The sequence below is a fragment of the Kogia breviceps genome, chromosome 14 (genome assembly GCF_026419965.1).
Source record: "Kogia breviceps isolate mKogBre1 chromosome 14, mKogBre1 haplotype 1, whole genome shotgun sequence".
Taxonomy (NCBI): Eukaryota; Metazoa; Chordata; class Mammalia; order Artiodactyla; family Physeteridae; genus Kogia; species Kogia breviceps.
The window spans coordinates 10,191,515-10,218,233 of NC_081323.1; the positions used below are offsets into that span (position 1 = coordinate 10,191,515).

The following is a 26,719-nucleotide window of genomic DNA, read 5'->3' on the forward strand; positions in this document are numbered from 1 at the left end:
GGGGTAGAGTCAAGCAGATTGTGAAAGAGGGGGACAGATTCTCAGCTAGAGAGATCATGGCTTCCTCTGGGGCACAGGAGTGGAGACATACTCCTGAGAACAGAAGGAGGTTGCTCCTTTCATTTTGCTGAGCCAAATTTACCTAGGACCAATAAGTCACTCCTATCTCCAGATCTACAAGAAGGGAGTTTGTCCCAGGTAATGAAGATTTAGGGTCAATGACTGATGGAGGAAGCACCCGGGGACTCCTTGGTCCCCAGCACTGTTCTGGGTGATCAGAACTCCAGTTCTCCTGGGCTGATCTAGTCATATTACATCATTGATGGTAACAGAGACTGCTGATTGCCAGCCAATGTCCAAAGACTACATTTCTTAGCATCCCTTGCAGCTAGATATGACCACATGACTATGACTTGACCAAGGAGACATAAAAAGAACTCGGGTGGGGTTATTACCACGAAGGTTCTGTAGAAGGGAGCGTGTGAGGGCCTTTTGGCTCTTCAGTTTCTTCTGGCTGCTGTCCTAGAAGGTCGATGTGAAGGCTGGAACTGAAGCAGCCACTTTGAATCATAAGATGGCCTTGAAGTTGATGGCCACATGCTGAAGATGACAGAACAGAAAGACAGTCATCTGGATCTCTGATATTTTTATGAGAGAATAATAAACTTTGATCTTATTTAAGGCATAACATATTGGGGGGGGGCGTTGTTATATTTAGTGAAACCCAATCCTGACAGATATAATTGGTTATAGATGGAAATCTGAAGTTGGACTAATCCTCTGAACTTTTGTTTTACAGATGCAGCCCTGCACATTTGAGATTGTTTAGACTTTACAGAAACTCACAGCTCTCTGTTGTAATGGCACATCTTGGGACAAGGAGCAAGAAAGGGAACAGGACTGGTATTGCTGTGTAGACAGTACTAATTACAGCAATTGTAAGTGACAAACAAAAGCGGTTTCTTGGCTGGGGGCGAGGATGGGGATGGGAATGGGAACAGGGTAGAAGGTGGGGATAAGCTGGAAATGTATTCCACGAATGGGGATAAAACTTGTGTTTATGTGATTAGCAGAATTAGATGCGGGTCAGTGGCCATAGCTGGAGTTTGTAAATAGCCTTTTGAGCAGTTGCACATTTTTTCTGGTTTGATCAAAATGAAACATCATTAAAAACAGCTCCAATGCCAATTGTCGTCTCTGCCAGAGCCTTGGGAGGTGCCCTCCAGTCACGTCAGGCTGGATGTAATTGGCTTTGAAGTTTGTATATGCTAACAGAACTTTGGCAGAGGGAGAAATTTTGAGAGAGTCCATTTACCAATATGGGTGCAGCCTTAACTACAAAAACATCAAGCAGTCACAAAATGCAGCCTTTGCTGAATGAACCTGAAAACAGGTTCAAGTAGGGTAAGCTCTCAGCCATCTAGAAGGAGTGAAGTCACCTTAAGATGCAATGGCTGGGAACCAGATTGTCCTAGGCCTGTGGGCCAGTGGACTTAGACCAGCGGGCTTCAAATCCCTGCTCGATCATTTAGCAGCCACTGTCACCCTAGCCAAGTCACTTCACCTCTCTGTGCCTCAGTGTCCTCATCCATAAAATGGGGACAATATTAGAAGCTAGCACATATTGATAAAGTGCTTAGAACGATGCCTGTTTCATAGATGTGCAATATACCTGAACTAATATTACTACTATTATTATTATTCCACAGTTTCTATTCCAAGTTAGCCCTCCTGAAAAGAGTTATTTTTTAATTGCATGATGTTTAGTTTGTACGCTTTTATTATATTTATTCCATTAACAATTGAACAAGGAGAAAGTTCAGTCATTTCTATTTCTTGTTCTTCTTTTAAAGCAGATAACACTGGAAGAAGTTTAAAAACACCAGATACAAATGGATTTAAATTTTTAAAACAACCCAGCAAAACAGTTGCAGGCATGTCCAAATCTCTCGCTTAAAAAAGAAATAGGTCAGATTTCACCCTGAGTTTACTTTATGATTAAATTGGTTTCATGAGTTTGTTTCCAAATTTAGGTGAGTTTTATGTGGAGAAAGGAGATCCACGGAACTTTTGCTCTACGGAAAGGCCAGGAGGTCATTCCAGGGAAGAGGTGATAGGGCGGGTGTGATGTCCAGTAGATATCAGGAAGCATTTGGCACTGGGGAGATTGCTGGGCCCAGCTGGGCGCTATCTTTCCTGAAGCCTTCTGTCTTTCATGGGAATGCCCACCACGCTGACATCTGCTCACCAAAAAAGAGAGCTGGCTGACAGTTTAACCCACCACTCGGTTAAGTCGGGAAGAACTGGGGACTTCAGCCTTTGGGTTTTATGCTCAGTCAGATGGTATAGATGCCATCTGTGGTCTGGGCTGTTACCTTTTGTAACAGCACCCTGATTTGCTTTGGCGGGACACCTCCCCTCTGTTCTCAATCTAGACTGTATGGGTGGAGTTGCTCCTATTCCAGACCAGAGGGCAGGCCCAGGCCTGGCCAATCAAAACACCACATATCCACAGCTGCAGGGATTGGTTCAGAAATGGACACCTGACCCAGGATAGGCCAATCGCAGTTGACCCCAAGATTTTTGCTGGAACTATTGTGAAAGAGATGCTCTCTTTCAGCTGATGTTGAATGTGAGTCCAGAGTTGTTGGTGGGGACGGAGTGGGGAGGTTAAGCCCGTGTTTGGGAAGTCCTTGCCTAAGGATATAGCCAAAATAGCGGAACCGAGATCAAGGGAGAGAGATTCCTGGAAACACTGCATCCTGAATCCTGCCATGCCCTGACTTCTCTGTTACACGAGCTAATGCATTTCCTTTTTTGGCTTAAGTCCATTTCAACTGATTTCCTCTTACTTTGACCAAAAGGCTCTTGACTCACCTAGGTGGAGAACTGAGGCCTTAGGCCATAGTTCCCCCTTGGGAAGCAGACACAGATAAGAAGAAAAAGTTGGCAGTGGAAGAAGAGGAAACCTTACTAGGAGGTCAGAAGCCAGCTGGGGACCTGTGTAAGCTACCAGGGTGCCAGGACATGAAAACACTGTCACCACAGATGTTCGTCATGATGCCCCTAAAGGGCCATCGGCAGACACAGAGCTGCGTTTGTGCCCTCCCCAGTGGTGACGTGTACTACGCCCAATCGCGCTCCTCTCCTCTCCAAGTCCTTTTGTCACCATCCTTCTCCTACCAGCTGGAGGGCCTATTACATTGTTCTGGGCACTTGTAACCAATGACAGCTGCCAAAGGTGAAGGGCAGAGATGGAACCAAGGAATCAGAGCAAAGACTGTTAGAGTCGACCCATGGCAAAGGGGAGGAATGAATGAATGAATGAATGTCACTAACATTTATTGAGCATTTACTGTGGGCAAGGAATGTTCCAAGCCCTTTATCCATATCCTCTCATTTGCTCCCCACAATTCTACCAGGTGGGTCCTACGATAATCCCCGCTTTACAGATGAACAAACTGAGGCACGGAGAGATGACCTTGCCCAAGGGCACATAGTTAGCCAACAGCAGGGTCTTAATCACTGCGGAATCAGTGAAAACTCACTGAGCCCTACTCCATGCCAAGCACGGTGCCAAGTACAAGGGAAACAACTGTGTGTGGAAACACACATAGACCCTGTTCACACAGCACTTTTCATCTCCGAAATTACCTTAGGAAATATACTAATTTGTATACCAGTTTCTTATCCGTCCTCTCCATCAGAATGTTTGTTCCATGAGGGGAAGAACCTCACTGGTCTCATTCACAGTCTTACCTGCAGGGCTGAATGGGACCTGGCATACGGTTGGCACTCAGAAGTTGTTCAACAAACAAGTAGCTCTAGAGCAGAGTTTCTCAAAGTCGTTGCTGCTGACACGTGGGGCTGGATCGTTGCCTGCGGTGGCAGCTGTTCTGTGCACTGTAGGGTGTTTAGAGGCATTCCCTGGTCTCCACCCTCTAAGAGACAGTAGCACTCCTCTCCACTCCATCCCCCGTGGTTGTCACAACACAAATGTCTTCGGACATTGCCAAATGCTCCTGGGGGCGGCGAAATGCTTGATCTGGAGCGTTAGAATGACTGCACAGATGACACGCATAATCAGGAACTTAACATCGGAGGGGCTGACATAACACGTATCTGACACACGGGGTAGTTGGTACCTACATCAAGCTCCTGAAACATCTGTTACGTGAGCAAAGCACGATCGGGCCTGAAAGCTAACAAATGACTTGAGCCACAAGTATGTCGCAATTCCCCGTTGGCCCTCGAAACCCTGACATCTATACATCTGTAGTGGCGAGACGGAACGTTCCGGCCCTGAATGATGTCAAGATGCAAGTAGGCCCAAACTGAATCGTTCCAAGAGGTATCCTGTTTCAGAGGTTCTGCGGGTTTGAGGAGAGGCCGTTTCTCAGGAGGGTGCATTTGCAGATGGCAGCAAAAACATAACGTCATTTGCCTCTGCCACAGCTGGCAAAAGTGAGTTTTCATCGAGAGGGTTCTTACTCGCTTCGAGTGGCTTGTTTCTTCCCAGTGATAGAACTGGAGGAAAAAAATGTCAAAAGTGAACATCTCTCTCGGTGCCCTTGCAGCACGCCAAGTTGTTCCTTCTCCGGGGTTCTAATATAATACAAATAAATAAGCTACAAGGATGTCATGTACAGCCCAGGGAACAAAGCCAATATTCTATAATAACTTTCAATGGAGCATAATCTATAAAAATATCGAATCACTACGTTGCACACCTGAAACTAATGTAACACTGTAAATCAACTACACTTCAAGAAAATCACATATATAATATATAAATCATATACTACATATAAATTATGTGTGTGTCTTGTTTTTTTCCAGGTGTTTGTAGCCTTTATCTCATTTAATGTTTACAACAGCTCTACTAGGTAGGAGTTACTAACCCTACTTTATTGATGACTTAAGACTGAGGCGTACAGAGGCTAAGTGACCTGCCCAGGGTCCCCTGTAATATTCTCCATCACCAAAAGCAGCACCACCGTCCACCAGGTCGCTCTGACCAAACTAGTGTCCCTTGATGTTCCCATTTCCCTCCACCCATGCATCCAATCCACGGGCAGGTACCATGGGCTCTCCTTCCAATAGATGCCCCAGATCTGGTCGCGGGTCTCCCCTATCCCAACGGCCAGCTTGGTCCAGGCCATCCCTGGCCTGCAGGCCTGCGTCAGCCTCCCTCTCTGCTCCTGCTTCTTATTTCCAGCCCCAGTGTCCCGGCCATCCTCACTGGGCGGCAGTCAGTCCTCACTGGGCGGCAGTCAGCCCACTGAAGTGCCAGCAGAGGCTCCCATGGGCCCGAGGACCAGTCCAGGCTCAGAGTGGAGGCCAGGAGGCCTCGGCTCTGTGCCCTGAGCTCTCCTCCCAAGATTCTTCTTTGCATTCAGTTCCCTTGACCACACCTCCCATACATTTATTGAGCACCTACTGCATGCCCACTCTTCACATTCCCAGCACTGGGGACATGGTGGTGGGTGAACAGGTGAAGTTCCTCACCTCATGGAATGGACATTTGTGGCCTGCTCTCTAATCCAGCCATTCTCTCTTCATTCTGGGCCCCTGCACAGCTGGTCCCCACGCCCAGAACGACCTCCCACCCTCCCTTTCTTTCCTTCTGACACACAGCTAATTCCTGCCCCTCTGTAGAGGTCATCTGTTGCTGCATAACAAATTTCCCCAACAACAGAGTAACTTAAAACAACAGCATTTCAAATCTCAGGCTTCTAGGGGTCAGGAATCAGACGCTGCTGAACTGGGGGTCCTCTGGCGCTGGGTCATCCCAAGGCCTGACTGAGCAGGCCCCTCGCTTGCTGGCATGACTGTGGCAGAATTCAGCTCCTTGTGGGGTGTTGGACTGAGGGTCTCAGGTCCTCACAAGCCATTGGCCAGAAGTCTTCCTTAGCTCCTCACTACGTGGGCCTCTCCAGGGCACATGCAACAACACGGCAGCTGATAGAGTGAGCAGCCAAGAGGGAGTGTGCCAGCGGGATGGAAGTCAGAGTTTAGAACCTAATCTTGGAAGTGACATTCCATCATTTTGCCACGTTAAAAAAAATTTTTTTTTGATGTGGACCATTTTTAAAGTCTTTATTGAATTTGTTACAATATGGCTTCTGTTTTATGTTTTGGTTTTTCTGGCCGCGAGGCATGTGGGATCTTAGCTCCCCGACCAGGGATCGAACCCGCAACCCCTGCATTGGAAGGCGAAGTCTTAACCACTGGGCCGCCGGGGAAGTCCCCATTTGGCCGCATTTTATTCTCTGGAATCAAGTCACCAGGTCTAGGCCACACATGAGGAGGGGGTGGTGACACAAGGATGTGAACAGACAAGGTGGGCAGGGACCACCAGGGGCCATGGCGGAAGCTGTCTACCACACCTTCTTTCAGCATTAAATGTCAATGCCTCCTCCTCAGACGTCTTCTCTGATTCCTGGGTTAGAAGCCCCTTCTTTGAGCTCATACAACTCGGGAATCCCCGCGTGATACTTAATCCATTACTATGCGTGAGCCCTGTTGATGAGCCTCTTTACCTCACCAGACTGGGGGCTCCTGAAGGACAGAAACTGTATCTTATCAGTTTATTCTCTGGTGTATTCCCAGCCCTGTCCGCTCTGAGCACACAGCTGGGCTCAGTGTTTTCTTAAACCAAATGTGTTTTCACTAGTTGAAAAGTAGTGACATATATTAGTTCATATTCATTATTTCACAGATGTGTATAACATTAGACTAGACAGAACTTACAACAAGAATAATCCTTACAGGCCATCTAATAGTGAGTATCTGATTTATTTTATTTTGTCACAGAATTCTGTCTGAATTCAAATTCCTGCCCCCTCCTCACATGGGCTGTGGAAACTTGTACCCATCCACCCGTTTCCTCATCTATATAATGGGGATAATAGTTGACTTTCATGAGATATACAGATAGCCAACAGGCATATGAAAAGATGCTCAACAGTGCTGATTATTAGAGAAATGCAAATCAAAACTACAATGAGGTATCACCTCACCTCAGTCAGAATGGCCATCATTAAAAAATATACAAATACCAAATGCTGGAAAGGGTGTGGAGAAAGGGAACCCTCCTACACTGTTGGTGGGAATGTAAATTGGTGCAGCCACTATGAAGAACAGCATGGAGGTTCCTCAAAAAACTAAAAACAGAGTTGCCATATGATCCAGCAATCCCACTCTTGGGCATATGTCTGGACAAAACTATAATTCAAAAAGATATATACACCCCTATGTTCATGGCAGCACTATTTACAATAGCCAAGACATGGAAACAAGCTAAAAGCCCATCAACAGATGAATGGATAAAGATGTGGTACATACATACAATAGAATACTACTCAGCCATTAAAAAGAATGAAATAATGCTATTTGCAGCAACATGGATGGACTTAGAGATTATCATACTAAGTGAAGTAAGTCAGAAAGAGAAAGACAAATACCATATGATATCTCTTATATGTGGAATCTAAAATATGACACAAATGAACTTATGTACAACAGAAACAGACTCACAGACATAGAGGACAGACTTGTGGTTGCCAAGGGGGAGGGGGTGGGGGAGGGATGGATCGGGAGTTTGGGATTAGCAGATGCAAACTATTATATATAGAATGGATAAACAACAAAGTCCTACTGTAGAGCACAGGGAACTATATTCAATATCCTGTGATAAACCATAATGGAAAAGAATATGAAAAAGAATGCATGTATGTGTATAACTGAATCACTTTGCTGTACAGCGGAAATTAACACAACATTGTAAATCAACTACAGTTCAATAAAATAAATTTTAAAAAATAGTTGACATTCATTGAGCACCTAATATGTGCCGGGTATATACTTTATGTACATAATCTCACTTAATCTTCTAAACCACCTGACGAGGTAGATAATACTGCTACTACTGTCATTTTAGAACAAAGACAAATGAGGTGCAGAGAGATGGAGTCACTTGTCTAAACTGAAAGAGGCAAGGATTCGAATCTAGGCTACCCGGGTCCAGAGCTCACCTAATGCATCAGGTTATTGTAAGGGTTCAAAGTGATTATGTACATGCAGTTTTAGCTCAGTGACCAGCATAAGGCAAACACCTAATAAACGTTGCCTTATAAGTTTAACTTCAGCTGAATATAACAGAAACTGAAATACAGCTCTTAAAATGTAAGCTTCGTTCCTTTCATGGAGAGGGCAGGACAGGGCTGGCACAGCCATGCTGTAATATCATTAATACCCCAGGCTCCTGATCAACTATCTCACACAAGCTTTCACGTTCAATGATGAATCATGGTCCAAAGTGGCTCAGAGCTCCAGCCACTCCATTGCAGTTCCAAGCAGGAAAAAGGAGACAAACGGAGGAAGGACCAAAAGGGCTCACCTTCCAGTGAGTGAAAAAACTCTTCATTAAGAGCCTTTATTAAAAGCCCCATCTGGTGACTTCAGCTTATATCTCACTGTCTACCTACACTATAAGCAGGGCTGGGATTGGGGTCCTTTAGCTAGACACTATGCCACACTAAATAAAACTGAGGTTTTGTTAGTGAAGAAGGGAAAAAGAGACAGTGAGTAGGCAACTAAGAGTCTACCTTGTATACTTTACGTTATTAGTGCACATAAACAAGGGGAGGCCTGTTTATTTATCCTTTTAACCGGAAGTCCCACATATAAGAACGGATTGCTTGCATTGAAGTGGGGAGGGGTGGGTGCCCTCAGCTCCCTCCGCGCCCCTCCCCGTGACTTTGAATTAACTGCAGAGGTCCCCAGGAGGGATATACAGTGTGAAAACTCCCTCTTAACCTTGGTTTTTTTCACTTCTCTGCACCTCTGTTTCAACATTTGGAAAATGCGAATGATAAAGGCACCGCTCCATAAGACTGAGATGAGGACTGAATGTGACCGGACAATGTACATCTTGGTCCAATACCTGGCACTCGGTCCGCAGAATGCTGCTACTCTAACCTGGAGAGAGAGAAAGCAGCAAAGCCTAACTGCTGGGCCTGGGACTTCTCAAAAAGTTCTCTCTTGGCTTTTTTTTTTTTTAAATAAACCAATGTACCGAATCCCACTTGGTTGGCGGGAGGCCACGGGAGAATTTGGGGCAGCACAAAACACAGCAGAGTGCCAGGGTGTACCCCACCGCAGTATTTTTCCACAGACTCTGCCCGGTTGGCCCTGGCTCCCAGCGGGAGCTGTGGTCCCCGCAGAACAGCGCGTCCTGGGCAGACGGAGCGGAGCTGCCCTGCAGTGACTCATGCCTGTCTGTGGGGAGCCAGCGCCAAAGCTGGCACGCCCCGCTGCCCAGTGGGCCTCGGCCGGTCCTGCTTCCCCCGGGGCTGGAGCTGCCCCAAACCCGGATTCCACCCCGATGGGTCATTTATGGCCTGTGCTCAATCCAGGGCCTGAAATATGCACACTTAACTTCCCACAACACGGATTCAGCAGACCCCAATTCAGACAAAGAGCACCACAAAGTGTAGTGATTCCCCAGGGGAACAGACAGAGCCCCTTCTTCCTCCCTCCCCACCCAAATTCCAGCTGATATTCAGACCACAGATTTGAGGACCTGGGTTTGATTCCTGGCTCTGTCACAACTTGATTGTGTGGTCTGAAGTAAGTAATATAACCTCCGTGGGCCTCAGTTTCTTCATCTGGTAAATGGGGATCATCCCATTTGGTGAGGATCGAAGGAAGCAACGCATGGGAAGGGTCGTGCCTGGCGCTGAGTCATACCCAAGGTCACAAGCCACGATCATCTCAGCACAGAGCTTTCCATGCCTCACAGTCAGGCCCCTTATCATCTCTTTGACCTCATCTTTACCATCTTCCCTGCTTCACCTGGTCCAGCCACATCAGCCTCTTTGCTGATCCTTTGACACACATAAGCTCCGGCCTCAGGGCCTTTGCACCTGCTGATGCCTCTGCCTGGAAGACTTTTCCACACAGTTAAATCCTTCAACTCCTTTCAGTCCTTAATCAACCATCACCTTCATAGTGAGGCCTTCCCTGCCTAGCTTATCTAAAAGTGCAATTCCCTCCACCCCACCAGTCCCATTCCCTGCTTTATTTTTCTCCATAGCACTTAACCTTAATCTGGCATTATTTGGGCCATCGTCTGTCTCTCTCTATGTATTAGTTATCTTTTGCTGCATAACAAATTACACCCAAACTTAATGGCTTAAAACAACAAACACTGATTACCTTAGAGTTTTTGTGGGTCAGGAACGTGGGAGCAGCTTAGCTGGGTGGTTCTGGCCCAGGGTCTCCCCTAAGGTTGCAGTCAAGATGTTGCTGGGGCCGTGGTTTAATTCAGAGGCTTGACTGGGGCCGGAGGGCCTGTTTCCAAGATGGCTCCCTCACAGGGCTGTGGGTGGGAGGCCTCAGTTCATCACCTTGTGGACCTTGCCACACCGGGCTGCTTCAGCATCCTCACAACATGGCAGCTGGGTTCCCTCAGAGTGAGGGATTCAGGAGAGAGCATGATGGAAGGCACCATGTCTTTACAAGCTTACCTCAGAAGTCACCTCCATCACCCCTTTATATTTGTGTGTGTGTGTGTGTGTGTGTGTGTGTGTGTGTGTGTGTGTGTGTGTGACATCAGTCATCCCTATCCAGGATGGAAGGGGACCACGTAAGGGTGTGAACACCGGGAGGCAAGGAGCACTGGGGCTGTCCTGGAAGCTGGCTACCACAGCTTAGAAGCACATAAATATCGTGAGAGCAGGACCATATCTGTTTTGTTCACTGCTGTGTCTTCAGTTTCTAGAACAATGCTTGGCACATAATACATTCTTAATCCATTTTGTTGGATGATTGACTGAATGAATGGATGAATGGGACCAGGTGGAACTCAGCCAAAGCAGAACATACAGACTCCTCTGAGGAGGGGTGGAGCTTGGCTCTCCAACAAGTCCTTCCCCTGGGCAGCCTGTGAAGGACTCCAACCATTCGCTACAACTTTGGAATCACGGGGAACTAAAAGAAAAAACAACAGCTTCTGAACACAAAGCCACTCTCTCACAGTACTTCCACAATGTTACAATATGCAGGAGAGACATGAGGCTGTGTGGTAAAGGGTGCTGGGTTAGACGTTAGAAGGTCAGGCATCAAGTCCTGGCTCAGACACTTAATTGATAAACTACCGAAGTTTAGTTTGTTGTTTTTAAATGGGAGTAACCACACCTATTCTGCCTAGTACCCAGGGATATAGTTCATTTATTCATTCATGCTCCTCACTTAATCATCACCCTGGACTTCATGGATTCACAGTTTAGTGAGAGACTCAGACGCGTTGGTACATTCTGAAAACAGCACTGCACACTGTTATGTGCCTTGATAAATCCAGCACCTACTATAGTAGATTGTGCTAAATTTTGTATACATCATCTGTATGCAGTAGATATTTTTAATCCCCATTTTACAAGAGAAGCAATGCAGTTTCAGAGAGGTTAAGTAACTTGTTCTAAGTCATACAGCTAGTAATTCTAAAAATCAGAATCTAGCTTTTCTGACCTCCAAGGCTTTCCTATGACACCAGAACTTTTTCATATGTTTTAAATGTCTACATTAAACTGACAGTTGCGAGTGACATTTCTAATAAAAGCCCCAATCAATTCACTCACCGCCATTTACTTTTTGATGTAATATCTGTGGTGGATTCAGATTGTGTCAACTCAGCGAAGTTGGAATTCCCAGAATTCCTTCCCCTGCATAGTTTCTGGTTAGCATGGGCCACAGGAGACATTTGAGGCAAGATCTGGAAGGTAGAAGTGGAGGAGCAGATCTACAGGGGTTTTTGTTGTTGTTTTTTTGTATTGTTTTGTTTTGTTTTTGAGGTACGCGGGCCTCTCACCACTGAGGCCTCTCCCGTCGCGGAGCACAGGCTCCGGACGTGCAGGCTCAGCGGCCATGGCTCACGGGCCCAGCCGCTCCGCGGCACGTGGGATCCTCCCGGACCGGGGCACGAACCCGTGTCCCCCGCATCGGCAGGCGGGCTCTCAACCACTGCGTCACCAGGGAAGCCCAGATCTACAGTTTTTATGCCTGGAGGGTGGGCGCAGTGGGCGCTGTTGTGGCTGCTTTTCTGTGGGCTGACCCGGGAGGCCTGGGGCAGCAGCAAGCCCGCAGCCTCCAGCGCCTGAGCAACTTCTTTCCGCTTCTCCAAATCCTGGGCAGGTGCCTATTTGGTTCCGTGATGAAGAATGCCGCCTCCTCCTGCGGGTCCCTTGGGTGGGGTGACTAGTCCTTGTCCCGGTTCTCATCCATCTTTCTTCTGTGGTGGCCACCTGCTGACACCCAGCCTCATGTTCAAAGAAACAGGTTCACATATGCTGTTGAACCAGCTCTCACATTTATATAAGGTCAGGCTCCCAGGATAAATCCCTCCAGTTGATTTTCTTTCTCTGACCAAACCGTTATCCCATAATTGGAGGCTAATTCTCACTTCATATACTTTAAAATAGAAAAATCTAAGCCTATTTTCACAGCTCCACTGTTTTCAAGTACCTATATCCAAAATCTATGAGCGTGTAAATAATACCTACATGTGCTACACATCATGGCTGAAAGCTCTGCTTGAAATTGTGACCCAGACTCCTCTCCCAATTCATTAGGTGGTTTTTCCCTGGGGCCCTGGACTTGGCTGTGGCTTTGAGGGCAGGAACACCTCCGAGCTGGCTGCCAGCGCACGCAGACCAGACCATCTAGTGGAAAAACCTGATGCCAGCTTGAGCCGGTATTGTAAGCACGCAGCTAGACTGAAGGGCTGTGCCCACTCACTGGGCAGTAATGTGTCTTGTCGGACAATGCCAGCGGGTACTATTTGATGTTCATAAACTTTTCCAGACGCTCAGAGCAGAAGATGAGTAACTTCACTTTTACAACCACTAATAGTACATTCCTAAGCTTGTACGTGTGTGCATACATATATGCATGAAAAGGACTGAATTGAGTATAAATCACAGAAGATGAAAGCTCATTTTTCACCTCATCCATGATTCAGCTTCCATCAGCCTCAAGGAGAAAATAATCATTAATAAATAACTCCCCATTTATACAAAGAAAGAAATAGCAATTCGAAAATGTGCTGATGAGCCTCTATTTCATTTAAAGGAGAAAAGGACAATTAGCAAATCCATGGAGGAATGAGATTTCAGTTAACCAAAAGAGGAAAGAACATTTTATGAACATTTTCGTTTAGTCATGAAATTGAATTAGTTAATTAAAAATTATTTATTCATTTATTCTATTTTAAAAGGTGGAAAGACTGACCTCAACTGTTTATCCCAGGGGTCAGCGAACTATGGCCCACGGCTGGCTGGCTGTTTTTATAAATAAAGTTTTATTGAAAGACAACCATGGTCATTCTTTCACTTATTGTCTATGGCTGCTTCCATGTTACCAGAGCAGTGTTCATTGGTTGGAACAGAGCTAAAATATTTATCATATGATCTTTTAATAAAAGTTTGCTAACCTCTGGTTTATTCTATAATCTTTGTGACCAGTAAGGTACCCAAATACTTCCTGATTGCTTTCAGTAAATAAATTGAGCTTCATTGGCAGGAAATCTAACGCCTCCTCTGGGCTTCTTACTTCCTCAACACTCCCACTGTCCAAGAACTCTGGGATTTACTTGGTTCAAAGGGGGCCAGCCCTGCCTCCAAACAGCAGAACCGGTGAGTCTGAACCATCCACTACATGCATTGATTCTCCTTGCCACTAGGGGTCACTGTTGAACATGGGATATGTACATCCATCCTGTCTCTCCTAGTGATCAGCCATTGATCCCAGACCAATTGTACTAGGATTGCTGGGGCCTGAAGGGATCCCAGCTTACCTACCTGCCCTGTTGGAAGCAGCCCTCCCCAAAGCTCATTTGGGCTCTCAAACTTTGGCCAGGTGCTCCTGTCCTGTTGATGACTTCCCATGTGGGTTTCTTGTCCTTCTTGGTCAGTGGGTGTTAGGTGGGAGCTCCAGAGCCCACTCGGATGGGCTTTCCTGACTTCAAATCTTGAGGAGCAATGGTTGGGTATCTGAGTGCCTTCATTCCCTAGAGACCCTGGCTCCATGTGCAAAGCAATCCAGTCCCCCTCACCCCCACCACCAAGAACTAGGTCTTTGTGGTGAGAAGCCTGCCTTTGTCAGGTCACAGAAATTCCTTTATAGCCACCCTCAAGCAATGGGTGTCCACTGGTCCCCTGTTGACATGAACTAAGAAAGACCAATTCTTTCCTGAACAAAGATGGTTTACTGTGAGGTGACCTGAGGAGAGGTGTGGGCAGGTTCAGGGACCTTATTACAAATCAGAGGAGGTGATAATCACGAACCCACTCAGCTGAGCCTTTGCTCACACCTGCCAGGCTCTTCCCTGTTTTCGGCAGCTTCTGAGATGACCCCAGTGATCTCCACTTTCTGGCCTTCGTGTCCTGGAGTGATCCCCTCCCTTTGAGTAACTTGTGTCTAACAAGTTACTCAACAGAATACCTCAGTGTTGGGGGAAATGTCCCAACTGTGATTAAATCTGACTTCAATCATGCTGGCAGGCTCTCCCTTGATGGCTGTGATGAAGCAAAGGCCAGGGAGGCTTACGTGGCCAACAGCCAGCTCACGTTGTGGGCTTCACTACGGAGAGGGCAATGTGATAAGGAACCGAGAGGGCTCCCCCCAGAAGCCAGTGAGGGGCTGAGGCTCTGAATCCTGCCAACAAACACGTGAGGGAGCTTGGAAGTAGATCTGTTCCCAGTCGAGCCTTCAGAGAAGACCCCAGCCCTGGCTGACACTGACTGCATCCTTTTGAGATGCTGAAGCAGTGGACCCAGCCAAGCTGTGCCTGGATTCCTGACCCACTGAAACTGAGATCGTTTTAACTGGGTGTTGTTTAAAGCCACTAACTTTGTGGTCATCTGTTATGCAGCAATAATTAACACACCCATCTCCAGACCATACAGGCACCAAACACATGCAAAGCTGTCAGGCTTTATAACTGTATCTACCTTTTAAGGGTTCTACATTTTTCAGTAAAGAGTGTCATGCAAGTAGAAGTATTTCCCAGAAAAATAAAAAGCATGACCTAAACGGTTAAATAGTTGGGATTGCCTGACTGTGAATGTCTAAACAGAGTAACAAATGGCTCAATCTTCCTCCTCGGTCCAGATGCTGAGTGGTGTTATAGATCACATGTTTGTGTCCCCCCAAAATTCGTAACCCTGATGCAATGGTATTCAGAGGTGGGGCCTTTGGGAAGTGATTAGGTCAGGAGGGTAGAGCCCTCATGATGGGATTCGTGCCCTTATAAAAGAGGCCCCAGAGAGCTCCCTTTCCCCTTTCATCACAGTGAGAAGACGGCCATCTATGAACCAGGAAGCAGGCCCTCACTAGATACCAAATCTTCCAGTGCCTTGGTCTTGGACTTCCCAGCCTCCAGAACTGTTAGAAATGAAGTTCTGTTGTCTGTAAGCCACCCAGTCTATGGTGTTTTGTTATAGCAGCCCGAATGGACTAAGACAGTCCCTCATGCAACCAAAGCTTTTTATTTTTATTTTTTATTTTTTTATTTTTTTGTGGTACGCGGGCCTCTCAATGTTGTGGCCTCTCCCGCTGCAGAGCACAGGCTCCAGACGTGCAGGCCCAGCGGCCATGGCCCACAGGCCCAGCCGCTCCACGGCATGTGGGATCCTCCCGGACCGGGGCATGAACCCGTGTCCCCTGCATCGGCAGGCGGACTCCCAACCACTGCGCCACCAGGGAAACCCCAAAGCTTTTTAAAGCTAACACTTAATGCAGGCATACCATGAGGTAGGCACGGGGCTATATGCATGAGCTGTATTATTTCATTAGATCCACCCCAGATCGCTTGTAAGGTGGTACTATTAGCTCTAGTTTTCAGATACGGGAACAGACTCAGAGAGGCTGCCTGACTTGCTCAGGCTCACCCAGAGAGCGGGGAAGGAGTAAAGGCTGGGATTTAAACCTAAGCAGTCAGATTCCAAAGCCTTTCCTCTTCACACTGCTCCCCTGCCACCGGTACATTTCATAAAATATCACCTCCCCCGAGGGGCAAAACCATGATTCCAGTTTCTTCACGGTATCCCACCCCACGCCCCCTGCCAGGTCCCCCAACCCAAGGCAAGCACAGCTGTATCTGCCCCTGGTGCCCCGGGTCCCAGCTCACAGCGCCACCGTTTCTCCTCCGATCGTGTATTACATGTTCAGCACTCATTCACAGATTTGTCCTCTCTGTATGGAACATCTACTATGCCAGGCTTTGTTTCAGGCACGAGGACACGCTAGTGAACGAGACAGACAAAAATCCCCACCTTCACAGAGCTGACATTTCAGTGGGGCAGACAGACCATCAGTAAATCATCCAGCACGTGGCATCATGCCGGGTAGCTACAAAGGCTCTGGCGGGGGAGAAAAGAGGGATGGAAGAAAATTATGGGGATGGTGGTTTAGATAGAGTGATCACAGAGGGCTTCCTTGAGGCGGTGACAACTGGGCAGAGGCCTGAGACCCACATTTCAGGCAGAGGGCACAGCCTGTGCAAACACCTTGAGGTGTGGTGCTGGAAGGAGCCTGAGGGATCTGAGAAACAGCAGGGGACGGACGTCAGGGCTGAGGGGTGCAGAAGGCAGGCAGGAGGGTGCTAGGCAGGGCCCACATTACGTAGGGCCGTGTGGGAATTAGGATGTTTTCCTTTGTTCTTATGTAATGATAGCTCTTTGTCTGGGGGGGTCTTGCTACTCTCCTTACACCTGGTCAGTGGGAAGGACACGGGTCCCTTTAACCCGGCTCAGGACCCCCCTTTGGCCCGAGGGCAGGCTCTGCTGTCGTCCTAGAGAGCAACCGCAGCGTGAGATGGCAGACTGGAAGAGAGGACAGGAGGTGGTGGAAAAAGTGACTCACTGCCACCCCTGGCAGGGGCCCTTCCCACTGCCATATCTGCTTTCTGAGTAACTGTGGAAAGCCCACACTCCTCAGGGGATGCAGGCCTGCCCCCAGCACAGAGGCCCCATCCTTCCCTTCCCCACACGCTACAAGTCAGGGAAAGCTCACCACTGCCCACCCTTCACCCGGGCCAGGCTTCCCCATGGCGTGAATATTCTAGACCCAGAGCGTGAGGCCCCGTCAACATCGCCCGGATCGCTTCCGTGGCAGCTCTCTCCCGGCTCCTCTTGGTGGGCCACCCCCAGAGCTCCGTGTACTTCGGGCTCTAGAAATGTTTACTTTTGCATCTGCCAATTCGCAAGGCAATTATTGGTAACTGAATCCACAGCCCAGGAAATCTGACTTCATCGGGACACGGAAACCCAGGAAGGGAGACACTTCTGGGCCCTGGGCTGACCACAGACACCGCAGAGGGGAGTTCTGCACCGTGGCATCAGGTGACATCACTGCGGCTTGTGTCCGAGACGTGACGTAAGGGCAACCCCCGAGGACGCCAGACCCAGCGTGTCTGCGAGAGGTTCCCCTCCGTCTTCCCACCAAAACCCCGGTCGCTTCTATTTCTGGCATCAAGCGAAGATGGATTTGATGGCTGTGGGAAGGAATTAGCTGTTAATGGACTTGCCATAAACAAAGATTGATTTCCAATGCTATGGATTTTTGAGTAGAGGGGGTTTAAGGTGAAAGATTCATAAATTTATAAAATACATCTAACAGGGTTTGCTGGAGCCATCACTAGCACCCAAGAAGAGCACGTAACCAATGAAACACCAGAAAAATTTCCACACCTCTCTGCCCAAACAGTATGTCAACTCTGTTCTTTAAACACACACGTGCACACACACACACACACACACAAACACACACACAGCCAGTTCCTCTGAAACCTTTCTGAAATGCTTTCAGCAGAGCCACAAAAGCTAAGGCACAGCTTAGCTAAAAGTCTGAAATCTTCAAGTTTATTTCGTGGGCACTTGCATTTCCTAAGATATGAAATAAATCGGCAAGGATTTTGAGGTCCTAACTGGTCCAAAAGGGACAAGAGGGACTAAAGCAGCTTAGAAGTGAAGGCAGTATTGTGCAGCAGGGCAGCACCCGGGTGTGGAACCAGAGCCCTGAGTTCGAATCCTGCCTCGGCCCCTTTCTATTCGGGTCATGCTGGGCAGGTTCCATCTTATTTCCTTCTGGAAAATGGCGATAACAACGTTTAGCTTTTCACGTGTGTTTCGGGGAGGACTGAATAATGCTCTGTGTGGAGATGGATTCAGTAAAGTATAGGGATTGTGAGGATTACACATCAGCTCCTGCCAAGAAAAGCTTTCATCTGCTCCCACTTCTCTAACTCATGGCTCAGAGTGCATTGTCCCAACGCCCAGACCCTGGAGACTTTGGGCCTGAGAGGTGGTGTCTGCGGGGACAGCTCTGAACTCCAGAGTCTCAGGCCCGAGTTCAAGTTTCTTACTCGTGGTGTGTCATGCAGCAAAAGCCTCACCTCTGAGCCTCAGTTTCCTCATCTGTCACACGGTGGGGATAACTTTCACTCTGGCCAGTGACTGCTGTGACGATCTAACACGCTCTTTCTTACTAGAGTGTGAGATCAGCCCTCAGGTGGGAAAGAAAGCCAGTGTAGGAATTTGTCCCAATAAGTCCTTGTAGGGGCTCCAGATTGGCCCCCACGACCAGCTCTGACCCCGTGGTAGCGAGACGGGCTGGGCGATGGCGGCCCTGATAATACAGTGGAGTTGAGCTCAGGTCTCTCTGCAGACAGAACTACAGGAAAGCTGGCCTTTAGAAGATGCTTCCAAGCCATGACAGCCCATTTGCACGTCTTATATGAGATGTCAGATATTCCAAGTGGCTTCTATTCCCTCCCCTCTCCCCGCCCCCTTGAAGGCTTCAACCTCAGCACTACAGGCATTTGGACCAGATCATCCTTGGCTGGGAGGCTGGCCTGTACACGGTAGGATGTTAGGCTGCATCCCTGGCCTCCAGCCACTAGATGCCATCAGCACCTCCTGAATTGTAACAAACAATCCCATAGTTGCCTTTACATTTATAGAACATATGCTCCCGTATATAAATGATACACGTCATTGCTTTTCATGCTTCAAACTTCATACGAATAAACTTTATATACAAAAATAAAATACTATGCTTTTGTCATTCTAAAATGATGTTTTGAGATTTGTCCATGTTAATAAACGTAGCTGTACTTGGTTTTCGCTGCAAATACGGCACAAGGCATTTCTCTGTCTTCCTGTGATGGACACTTGGATAGCTTCCTACATTTCTCTATTACACGTGTGCACAAACAATGCTGAGATGAATATCCCTGAGCATGGCTCCTGTACATGGAGTGAGTTTTTCCACGGTATGCAGGGGTGGAGCTGGCGTTTCATAGGCTATGTGTGTATACAGTTTTACTCTCCACAGCAGTTGTATAAGAGTCGTAGAAATTTTAAAGTGAAGAGAGTGTCATGGGCCTTCTGTCCAAAAGTCACAAACTCTCAGCCTATGGAGCCGGAAAAGTCTGCAGAATCGTTGAATAACTAATGCTAATATTCACAAATGGGAAGATTTCACACGAAATCTAGATTCATAGCTTTTTGTGAAAAATTGAAAAGGTTGGCAATTTGGGGCCCACAGGGCTGCAGAGTTGCTTCTTGAGGCATAAAGGAAGGGAAGAAATACCCCTGCTTTTCTCTCCCTCCTGCAGGGCCTCCCATTGGCCAAACCCAGCTGCTACAGGAGCCTGCACCTGCATTGGGTAACCTCATCCTCTTTCTGTGCCTCTTACACACTGCATGGTAGCCTCTTCTTCTTCTTTTTTAAAAAAAATCAATTAATTAATTTATTTATTTTTGCTTGCATAGGGTCTTCGCTGCTGAGCGCGGGCTTTTCTCTAGTTGCAGTGAGCAGGGGCTCCTGTTCATTGCAGTGCACGGGCTTCTCACTGCGGTGGCTTCTCTTGTGGAGCACGGGCTCTAGGTGCGCAGGCTTCAGTAGTTGTGGCTCGTAGGCTCAGTAGTTGTGGCTCGCGGGCTCTAGAGTGCAGGCTCTTTAGTTGCGGCACATGGGCTTAGCTGCTCCACGGCATGTGGGATCTTCCCGGACCAGGACTTGAACCCATGTCCCTTGCATTGGCAGGCGGATTCTTAACTACTGCACTGCCAGGGAAGCCCCAGCCTCTTGTATTTTTTTTTTAACATCTTTATTTGAGTATAACTGTTTTACAATAGTGTGTTAGTTTCTCCTTTACAACAAAGTGAATCAGTTATACATATACAGATGTTCCCATATCTCTTTCCTCTTGCGTTACCCTCCCTCCTGCCCTTCCTATCCCACCCCTCTAGGTGGTCACAAAGCACAGAGGTGAACTCCCTGTGCTATGTGGCAGCTTCCCACTAGCTATCTAATTTACATTTGGTAGTGTGTATATGTCCCTGCCACTCTCTCACTTTGTCACAGCTTACCCTTCCCCCTCCCCATATCCTCAAGTCCATGCTCTAGTAGGTCTGTGTTTTATTCCCATCCTACCACTAATCTCTTCATGACATTTTTTTTCTTAGATTCCATATATATGTATTAGCATACGGTATTTGTTTTTCTCCTTCTGACTTACTTCACTTTGTATAACAGACTCCAGGTCTATCCACCTCATTACAAATAACTCAGTTTCATTTCTTTTTATGGCTGAGTAATATTCCATTGTATATATGTGCCACATCTTCTTTATCCATTCATCTGTTGATGGACACTTAGGTTGCTTCCATGTCCTGGCTATCGTACATAGAGCTGCAATAAACATTTTGGTACATGACTCTTTTTGAATTATGGTTTTCTCAGGGTATATGCCCAGTAGTGGGATTGCTGGGTCGTATGGTAGTTCTATTTGTAGTTTTTTAAGGAACCTCCATACTGTTCTGCATAGTGGCTGTATCAATTTACATTCCCACCAGCAGTGCAAGAGGGTTCCCTTATCTCCACACCCTCTCCAGCATTTATTGTTTCTAGAGTTTTTGATGATGGCCAATCTGGCCGGTGTGAGATGATATCTCATTGTAGTTTTGATTTGTATTTCTCTAATGATTAATGATGTTGAGCATTCTTTCATGTGTTTGTTAGCAATCTGTATATCTTCTTTGGAGAAATGTCTATTTAGGTCTTCTGCCCATTTTGGGATTGGGTTGTTTGTTTTTTTGTTATTGAGCTGCCTGAGTTGCTTATAAATTTTGGATATTATATTAATCCTTTGTCAGTTGCTTCATTTGCAAATATTTTCTCCCATTCTGAGGGCTGTCTTTTGGTCTTATTTATGGTATCCTTTGCTGTGCAAAAGCTTTTAAGTTTCATTAGATCCCATTTGTTTATTTTTGTTTTTATTTCCATTTCTCTAGGAGGTGGGTCAAAAAGGATCTTGCTGTGATTTATGTCATAGAGTGTTCTGCCTATGTTTTCCTCTAAGAGTTTGATAGTGTCTGGCCTTACATTTAGGTCTTTAACCCATTTTGAGTTTATTTTTGTGTGTGGTGTTAGGGAGTGTTCTAATTTCATACTTCTACAGGTAGCTGTCCAGTTTTCCCAGCACCACTTATTGAAGAGGCTGTCTTTTCTCCACTGTATATCCTTCTGTCCTTTATCAAAGATAAGGTGACCATATGTGTGTGGGTTTATCTCTGGGCTTTCTATCCTGTTCCATTGATCTATATTTCTGTTTTTGTGCCAGTACTATACTGTCTTGATTACTGAAGCCTTGTAGTATAGTCTGAAGTCAGGGAGCCTGATTCCTCCAGCTCCATTTTTCGTTCTCAAGATTGCTTTGGCTATTTGGGGTCTTTTGTGTTTCCATACAAATTGTGGAATTTTTTGTTCTAGTTCTGTAAAAAATGACAGTGTTCATTTGATAGGGATTGCATTGAATCTGTAGATTGCTTTGGGTAATAGAGTCATTTTCACAATGTTGATTCTTCCAATCCAAGAACATGGTATATTTCTTCACCTATTTGTATCATCTTTAATTTCTTTCATCAGTGTCTTATAGTTTTCTGCATACAAGTCTTTTGTCTCCTTAGGTAGGTTTATTCCTAGATATTTTATTCTTTTTGTTGCTATGGTAAATGGGAGTGTTTTCTTAATTTCACTCTCAGATTTTTCATCATTAGTGTATAAGAAAAGGAATCCAAATAGGAAAAGAAGAAGTAAAGCTGTCATTGTTTGCAGATGACATGATACTATACATAGAGAATACTAAGGATGCTACCAGAAAACTACTAGGGCTAATCAATGAATTTGGTAAAGTAGCAGGATACAAAATTAATGCACAGAAATCTCAGCCTCTTGTATTTGATTGCGAGCTTCTTGAGAGTAGGCAGACGTTATTGGTCATCTCTATGCCTATAGGACCCGTCTGACAGCCTGGCCGTAGCAGGGGTTAGGTCAACTTGTTAATGGATGAGACATTAGGCCACTGGAAGGAACATGACAATGACCCTTAACCAGCCCTTCACCTGTGCTAGGCACTTCATGAAAATGTCGAATTGCAAAGATAGAAAGAGTAAACATTTTAGGTTTACATACTGTCTCCATCCTAACTCTTTTTTTTTATTCTAATTTTTTAAAGTTTATTTTAAAACATTTTTGAAAACAAAATGTAGCCAAGAATTTTAATTCCACACAGGAAATAGAAGCAATGCCAAGAAGGCTAAAATGTCTTAACTACGTTTATTGGTATCTTTTGTATATCAGTTCATTAAAACCTTTGTTTCATATTTCTTGCATTAATCCCCTGAAAGTTCCAGATGGGCAAAAATATTTTTAAACACACAGCTGATTTCTACATTATATACTTAATATTTATAAATTCGTTATTTGTTTTGCACATGTCTATGGCTGTACTACTTTCGAGACGAAAGTCACATATAAAAACACAGACTAATCAAAACATCCTAACTCTTTAACTCTGCCGTGGAATAGTGAAAGCAGCCACAATTTACAAGTAAATGAATGGGCGTGGCTGCGTTGCAATAAAACTTTACTTACAAAAACAGGCAGGGGGCCAGATTTGGTTCCCGGGCTCTGGTTTGCAGCCCCCTGATGTGGATCATAATGTAATCGGCGCCACCTGGGGTTGTGATTTCCCAGCTGTTTGTGGGGACCCTAGAAGTCAGGCCAGCAGAAGAGCGTGCTGAGTCGCTCTGTGCTAAGGTACAGAGGAATTCAGAAGAGAGAGTTGCAAAGAGAGGGGAAGCGGGGAAAGGGGCAAGACGGGCTGGACAGCACAGGTGGAAAGAGCAGGCAGAACTGGGGAAGTGGCGAGAGCCTTTGTCGGATGAGGGAGGCCCAGCCCTGAAGTGTCAGTTGTCTTTGGTCCCTGAGATGTGAGTCCCTCCACTGATCCAAACCTTCTGCCCTGTGGGGCTGGGAAAAGGCTTTCTAGATGCTGTTAGGAGTGAGTTCACCTGTACAAATCTCAGGAAACCTTACCCCTGTTTATGATGACTGCTTCTCCCCCCTCCCTAAAAAGGACTTTTACGATCGCCCACCATTGTCCGACACCCCCTTTTTGACCCAAGCCACGGGCTGTGTTTCCAACTTCTCATTGAACTGGTAGCCTTTTCCCAGGACCCTTTCTCTGAGCCACGGGTGGTGGGATCCGCAGCGCTGCCCTATGTTCCCAACCTCTGCGCCGATCTTTTAGAAACCCCGAGGCCCCACGTGTCTCCGATGTTACACCACGACCCCGAGGTCAGGACTGGCACGCTCGCGTCCCCGAGTCCCAAGCGCCAGGCAGATCCCCAGCGCTCAGGGACCCACTCTCAACGTCGGCTGAACAAACCCCGCTTTCTCCTCCAGCTGCCTGGGGAGGGGGCCATTATCAACCCTACCACAAAGGGGAAGAATCAGAAGTTCAAAGAGGTTAACCCAAAGTCACAGCCCCAAAGTGGCAGAAATCGAAACCAAACCCAAAGCCCAAACTCCTCCTATTATTGCCCAAACAGGTGGAAATGCAAAGTCACTTCTTCTGATTTGGGAATGAGCGGTGCACCCTTTGAATGAGGGCTGCGGGCTCGAGAATAACCTCAACCCAAGCTCTGAGGCCAGGTGGTCCAGAATTCAACTTGGGGAGGTGAGAGGCTTCCCTATCCTCATACTCTCCCCTCTACCTGGCCCCAGAATGCGCCCGCCCAGAGGACCTCGCTTGTCTGCGGCGGAAGTGGCCTGGCTGCTCCAAGAACTGTTAAGATAACAGATGCTGTGTTATTTCTGCTCGAATCCAGCAGCACCTGGGTCGATACAATTCAGCTACTTGGTGCCTTTTATAGAGAGGGGAGAAGGGCTGGAGGGCACCTTGGCCTGGGCCATTTAGTCATAGACTAAACCACCTGAGACTTCTGCCATTATCTGTAACTTAGATGAGTCATCACTGAACTTTATTTGAAAAGCGTTACTTTATTAAACATAAAAACCTAAAATCTACCACTACCTTCGCAACCCTTGTAGCTTTAAATCTTTTAAAACTTTTAAATGGCTCTTCCCATCCTCAACCTCTGAGAGGCCCTGGTTAGATTTTTCAAGATGTTTCCAGAGTTAAACAAAAGCCAGTTTATGCAAGACGCAAGCTCATCACAAGTCAGTTAGGGCACAGACAAGCCTTTGTGACAAGCATTCCTAATCAGTTCCATCCCAGCCCCCTCCAAAAGTCTTGAAAGAGTAAACAAGGCATCAAAACAATACGAAGCAGAGGCTCTGTGACTTCTTTGGGTCCCAACCCCTTTGCCCGTCTCATGGCCGCTCTGGTCCTCTCTCCAGGGAAATGTGCAGAGATGCACACGGCATTTCATTCCCGATCCCAGGGATTCCTCAACTCCATCCATGGATGATTTTAAGTCCCCCATAAGCCTCAGACAAGGTTTTTTTGAACAAGCAAGTTAAAAATAATAAGGAAATGTAATTCAGGATCCCTGTGATGGTCCTCCAGTGGTAATAGTTGGGCTGTGGTCTGTTGGCCCCAAAGCCACTGGCTGGAAGTACAGCCTCTATGTGAGACGGATGTGGGTCCAATTCCTGATATTGGGCCAATGACACCCTACTTCAAACGGAGACACGAATGGGACCAACCTCGCAGAGCTGTCAAAAGGCTCGAGTTAATGTTTGTAAGGTGCATGGAGGGTATACCCTAAGCGCCGCATAAGTGTTCGCTCTCACCAGCATCACTGGAGCCCTTCCCCTTCCAGGGTCTGCGAGCCGAGGGATCTCCCAACTCCGGCCTCCAGCTCTGGCGCCCTGGGGAGGTTGCTGCGCTCACCTCCGCGGAGCCACTAGAGGGAGCGCTTGCCTTTCCTAACACGGCCAGACCCCTGACTCCCGGACCCGGAAACTTCCTGCCCAACCACAGCCCGGGCGGGACCGGGTGGCGGGGGAAGTTGGGGGGTGCTCCCCTCCTGGCTGTTTCCCCCCACTTTGGACAGGCCTCTAATTTACAACTGAGTACCCTGGCCTGAGATTTCTTCTCTGCTAGAGTCAAGGGCTGGTCCTCTCTTCCTTCTCTCCCTTAGCATCCTCCTTTGTCACAGTGGCTTCACGTGCCCAGCCTGTGCGATAAACCACGACGGGCTGCGGCCATTTTCCTCACTGGACACTGTCCCCCAGCCCGCCTCACAGCTGGGATGCCCGCCTGACGCGGTTCTGGTCAAGGGCATAAATGCGGGAGCTCGCAGGGCCTTCTGGAAAAGGCTCTGCTTCCTGTCTGCTTTACAGGAATCCTCTGGGCCTCGGATGCTGGCAGCGGTGGTGGCCACTTTGAGACTGTGAGGTGACCAAGCAGAGAGACGGCCTGGGCCCACCTCCGGACTTCCCATGCCTCCGAGAGAGGCTCTCAACCCCATCGGCCCTTTCACCCTCCCATGGCCGCCCGCTGCGCCCAGGATAAAATCCAAACGGAGGCCACTGGGCCCTTCCCCGACCGGGTATCCTGACCCTTTCCTTCCTTCCTTCCGTCCTGCCACACCAGCCTTGTTTTCTGTTGCTCTGCAGCGTAAAGTCCATTCCTGCCTCAGGACATTTGCACTTGCTAATCCCTCCGTCTGCAAAGTTCTTCACCCAAATTGCCAATGGCTGGCTCTTGCCAGTCAGGCCTCAGGGCAGAGGTTCCCTCCCCAGAGGCAAGTTCCCTGCCCTCCTGCCTCGCCACATGCCTTGTTCAATCTCTTCAGAGCACAAAGCACTGTCTGCAGTTGCCTTGTTTATTTATGTGGCGCCTGCTTACTGACCCTCCTCCCGCTGAGAACCTGGGGGGTACAGTGTGTGGCACACAGTAGGTACACAAATCATACTCAGTGAGTGAACAAACGTATTTTCTTTTTGCTAGATTTCCTTTGAGTAGGTTCCTGTTCTTTGCAATTATAAAATTCTCGACCAAGACAATTGGCAGCAAAATTAACCCAAAACAAACCACCAAACAAATGCTGCTCTGGCTGCAGCAGGCTGAGGGTTCTTCTCTCTCCTTCCCAACCTCTTTCCTTCCCTCCAGCACGCACACCATCCCCATTTCCCCCCCACTCCCCCCAGACATCATCCGTCCGTCTTACCTTTGATGTCATTCCTGGCACTGACACTCCCCTCCTGGGGCGGAGCCTTCCACTGAATTACGCGGTGAACATCAGTGTCTCTCCCTCAGATGGTCATCGAAATGCATGAATGGATGGCTGCCCGTGTGCCCTCTTAGCTCACAGGTGAACCTTGACTCCCCCAGCCGATG

General features: G+C 47.3%; 1 long non-coding RNA gene across 1 annotated transcript; it reads right to left on the reverse strand.

Moving 5' to 3' along the window:
• Nucleotides 1-385: 385 nt before the first annotated feature.
• Nucleotides 386-26,719, reverse strand: LOC136792461 (uncharacterized). Its single transcript, XR_010836274.1, has 3 exons — nucleotides 26,550-26,719; nucleotides 3,760-4,527; nucleotides 386-600 (listed from the first exon to the last, which is right to left on the reverse strand). It is a non-coding gene; the product is annotated as an uncharacterized lncRNA (long non-coding RNA).